At 29.8% G+C, this 5,619-nt stretch overlaps 1 pseudogene; it reads right to left on the reverse strand.

Annotated features, from left to right (window-relative positions):
• Positions 1–238: 238 nt before the first annotated feature.
• Positions 239–913, reverse strand: LOC143601088 (wall-associated receptor kinase-like 2 pseudogene; annotated as a pseudogene).
• Positions 914–5,619: the final 4,706 nt, after the last annotated feature.

A 5,619-nucleotide genomic window follows, 5' to 3' on the forward strand; every position in this document is an offset into this window, starting at 1 on the left:
TCAATTCCTAAAAATTTTCTACAAATGCATATATATTTGACGACATCAATTTATTACACAATGAACACTGGTAAACCATTTTGCATAATTGACTTACGTTGTCATTGAAAGTCAACAATACGCTTGCTATATGTTAGCATCAAGACTTCCTCTCCATATATGACATGTTAGGTATTTGTTTGATTCATAGCGGGAATATGCTATGTTTGTATAACTTCTAACTTTATAGCTACTTCTTTCATTGTCGGCTATACTTCCCATTCAAATTTAAGCACCGCCTTGCAAGGTTAGCTAATAACACAAGCTCATCACTAGAACCCTCTTCAGCCACCACAACATCAAAAGTAGACATAACACACCCTTCTTTCATAGCCAACATAAAGTGGGTAGCTAAACTTCCATTTTCACCAAATATGGTTTCAAAAATTGGTCTTTCTTCGGTTAACAGTTCCACCAAAACAACTCCAAAACTATATACATCACTTTTTTTCGTGAATTGGCTAGACTGGAAATGCTCTGGATCAAGGTAGCCAAGCGTACCTTTGACTAAGATAGTCAAATGAGTTTTATCTATTGAGACAAACCTTGAAGTTCCAAAGTCTGAAACTTTGGCCCTATCCTTGTTTTCCAAAAGTATATTAGTAGTCTTAATGTCTCTATGGTATATTGGAATGGAAGTTGCTAAATGCAAGTAGGCAAGAGCTTCTGCAACCTCTGTAGCTATTTGTAATCTCATTTTGAATGGAATTGGAAACTCGACAGTTTCTCTATGAAGATGATCATACAAGGTACAATTTGGAATAAATTCAAAAACGAGCAGTGGGACTTCTGTCTCTAAGCAACATCCCAATAGTTTAACCACGTTTCTATGACTAATTTGAGAAAGAATGACTACTTCATTGAAAATGATCATGCATGCACTAACACCTATATCAGGCCCAATAGAAAAAGACTTTTTAGTAAGTTTTCAGAATCATCAAATGAAGTCAACTAACTATTGAAGCTTTTAACACTTTGAAAAAAAAGGATGTCAACGTGTCTTGAATCGATCGAAAACCAAAAATAAAAATAAAAAAAATACATGTATCGAATTCGAAAATACTAAGATACTGGTATCAGTGTTATTTGGTTGAAATCGTTTCGGTTAGAAACAAAGAAAAATGGTATGAATGAAATTGTTGTCTCTCACTCTTTTTAAAAGTAATTGTTATTTTTGTATTTAACCTAAAATAGTCAAGTTCATGTGTAACTTATTTTACTTGTCTAGGTTATAAGATGATACATAATTAAATATACGTGAACAAATTAGTTTGATTGACTTTTACGTAAATAACGTGTATTAGTGTAAGTAAGAAACACAAAACTTTAAAAAATATAACCATATATTGATCTTAGTGTATTTAAGAAGTGTAAATATATATATACACACACACAGGATCAAGAAAAAACTTACCTTTATAAAGAAAACTAAAAAACTCCTAAAGAATTATTTTTAATTAAAAATAAAACAATATTTTCAAAACTCTGTTTTAGCCATTATTCTTATATTTTCTTATATTTCACTCGAAAAATATAAAAAAAATAAAAATAAATAAAAGTAAATAAAAAAACCGTTGTAATGCACATACGTATTACCGTGCGATACCGTTGTATTACACATGTGTATTACTATGTATTTTTAAGTTTAATAGTGTTTTATTGCATATATTCAATATTTGTGTATTGTATATGTGTAATAGTGTTGTATTATATGAAAAAATAATAATAAAATAAAAGTCGATGTGGTGCACGTGTGTTAATGTTGTATTACACATACGTACTAATGTGTATTCGATGTGTGTATTAGTCTTATATTGCATATATACAATAGTGTGTATCAAATATGTGCAATAGTGTTGTATTCTATGCAATACAAATACTTATGCATATATGCAATGCACACTATTACACATGCACACTATACCGACGAGGTTACCGACAAGTTTTTTTTTAAACCAATAACAACATATAATAATAATGGAAAAAAAAGAAATTTCAAAAAAAGTTAAAAATAGTTTTTAAAAGTTTTTAAGTTTTTTCTTTAAGAGGAGTTTTCACTAAAACCCACCCCTATATATATATAGGTTTCAGTTCTGGAGAGAAATGAAATTACTGTGAGAAATGAATATGGACCACTAGTTTTATTTTATGTTTAAAATGTTTAAAAATAAATGAAAAAAATATAAATGTAACAATAAATGCATTATCTCTCTTCAATCAATACAACTAATATAAATATAATAAATCCTCTCTAATTAATAAATATCATAACATAATATTTTTTTTCAAGTGATATACTTAGAAAAATAATTGTTATAAATAATAATAAAAAAAATATCATACGAATGTGTTCATTAAATATAAACAATAAATATACAACCTACACAAAATTTTATAACCTATACTTGTTTTGAGCAATAAAAGCGTACAACATACAAAAAAGTATACAACTTACATATGTAATTCGACATCAACAATTATATAAACTAGACAAAGATACACATATCCTCTACTTGTGTAGGTTATATTTTTTCTTGTGTAGGTAATATATTTTCTTATTCTTAGAACAAGTGTATGTTATATGTTTTTGTGTAGGTTGTATATTTTTATTGACATTTAATGCTAACATATGTAAGATAGTTTTTTGTATTATTCATCACAATGTACCTACGTGTTGATTGATATTGATATATTGAGTTGGAAGAAACTGGTTTTGGATTGAAAAAAAAAATTACTGTATGAATAAATTGTATTTGTGTAGGATAAAATATTCGAGTTTAGGTTATATGTTTTCGTGTGTAGGTTATACGTTTCGTGTGCGTGTGTAGTTTATTGATGCTGAATTTTGTGTGTCGGTTATATGTTTTTTGTGTGTAGGTTATATGTTTTCTTATTCTTAGAACAAGTGTAGGTTATATGTTTTTGTGTAGGTTGTGTACTTTTTTATTGATATTTAATGCAAACATGTGTAAGATAGTTTTTTGTACTATTCATCATCATGTAACTACGTGTTGATGGATATTAATATATTAAGTTGAAAGAAATTGGTTTTGGATAAAAAGAAATTTTAATGTATGAATAAATTGTACTTGCGTAGGATATAAAAATAAGAGAGAAAAAATAAGTTATAAAAATAAATGAATTCTTAATATTTTTCAATTATAGTAATTTGATTAGTTATATTAATTAAATAGATAACTATTATATTTATTAGTTATATTAATTGAAGAGAGAACATGTATTAATATTTTCCTCATTTATCTTTAAGCATTTAAAACCTGGGGAGATTTCAAATGAGAACCCCTTTGAGTTTTAAGAACTCGAAAGAACTCAGTGTAATGATTTTTTTTTTCGAATTTTTTTTACACATGCGTAATATATGTAAGTTACATACACGTAAAAAAATTACATAATTTTTTACGCACCGAGCCGACTTTTTACACATGTGTAACGGACGTAAAAGTTAGTGTAACCACTTACATCTTTATTTTTTCTCATACTTTGACTTTTTTGCCAGATTTAATCTCAACCACATATTCCAATCCACCTAATTAAATGTGTGACCTAGAATGGAGTTCTTAAGTTCTTACAATTCAACATGGTTCTCAAAAGATCCCTCCCCTTTAAAACCTAAAATAAAACTAGTGGTCCATATTCATTTATCACATTTCTCACAATAATCTCATTTCTCTCATGAACCATCCCATATATATATATATATATATATATATATATATATATATATAGGGGAAGTATAGAATGAAAACCCATGAAAACCCTATGTAACATCGTTTTTCTTTTGTTTTTTTTTTTACAAACGTAATATATGTTGTAACATTTAATACAAAACATCGAAACATAAAAAAAAATTGTTTTGCTATTTTTTAACATTTTTTATATGTTTCAGGAAAGAGAAATGTTATATTTATGTTTACATTTTTTATTAACTTTAATTGTGGACCGCATGATTCAAACTTTAATTAAAAACATGTAGTTGAGATGAGTTTCTAGAGTTTTTACAACTCAAGTGGGTTTTTATTTTAACCTAACCCTATATATATATATATGAAAAAGATCAAACGATTTAAATCTGTTCTAGTTCTTTTTGTAATAATTTAGTGTTTTTGTAATAATTCTTTCGCACGTAACGTTCAACACGATAACAAAAAACGACATTATTACGCATTCGTAGAGCTTGCAAAGAAAATAGGGACGATGAACAAAGAAATTGAATTTTACGTTATACCTATAATAACATAAATAGATGATCTACTTACAAAACTTGTAGGAGTTCCATTGAAGGTTCACAAATGAAGTCTGTTAATCTACTTGAGCCATCCTCATCATATATGATATCATAGTTACAGGAGGAAAAAGGGCGCTCAGCACATTCTTCCCTTACTATTAAACACATATATACATGTCATATAAGAAGAGAAAGTATTGTGTCAGAAATTGGAAATGTATGTTATAGAACAAACAAAATATAATAATCTAAGTAAGATATACTAGATAAGATATGACAGATCTAAGGAGCATTTTAATGTTTGTGTTTTCATTAAAATATCATCACCCATATTCAGTTCCAGATTTATACGGTGTGCTGCTGAACAACATTCTAGCATGTCTTGGTGTGTTAAGAGTCGCCACACAAGGGATACACGATCCAAGAAGTACTGTTTTCCCACCAAGCTAGAAGGCAGATCCACAAGCTCCATCTCCAACCGAACCCTTGACAGTTGACATTTATGCTCATCGTCTGACTGCTATTCTGGACATGGCATTCAGAGATCCTTGGCATACTAACAAGTACTGTTTGATCTATATATTAAGTTTACACCCAGGACTTCCAGGTGGTTAAGTGCAGATAGATATGGCGTCGAGGAGTTACAATCAACAGTGAACCATTCGTTGACAGAGCAATCTGCACCGATTCCAAAAGGGTATGGAATCGTCACATTCACTGCATCCTGTCTTGGGTTAATTGGCTTTCGGGTTAGTCGGGTTTGGGTTAATCGGGTTTCGGGTTAGTCGGGTTCGGGTTAATCGGGTTTTTGGTTAGTCGGGTTCGGGTTAGTCGGTTTATAACCATAGTAATAAATAAAAATAGTTAATCGTGTTTTAGTGGGCTTAAGTTTGAATAATGAATTAGAAAAAACGACTTAAACTACACCGAAATTATCTGTTCAACAAATATACTAATTAGATAATTGTTTGTTGTTTTAGTGGGCTAATTTGGAAGACGATCCAGTTCAACCGCTTCCAAAAAAAAGTTGAGGTTGAACAGCCACAGGTGAAGAAAACCGCTCAAACTGATGAAGAAAGGCAGGCCAAAAAAATAGATAAAGCATTAACGGTAATTAAAAACCGATCTAAAAGGGTTAAAAGTTTGGTCGACCGATTACATCATTACATCGGACAGGGATCTGATCCAGTTGAGTTTTCTATACCTGATGGGATGTTTTCCACCATAATATTAGACAGGGTTGAGTATGAGGCGATGCTAAAAGTATTTGCAAAAGGGTGGCTTGCTATCACCATCTTAAGTTGGTTTGAAACGTAAGTTTTTTTTTGTATAGC

Source organism: Bidens hawaiensis, unplaced genomic scaffold, assembly GCF_021521415.1.
Source record: "Bidens hawaiensis isolate Kalapana, Puna unplaced genomic scaffold, B.hawaiensis_p1.1 tig00055408_1, whole genome shotgun sequence".
Classification (NCBI taxonomy): Eukaryota; Viridiplantae; Streptophyta; class Magnoliopsida; order Asterales; family Asteraceae; genus Bidens; species Bidens hawaiensis.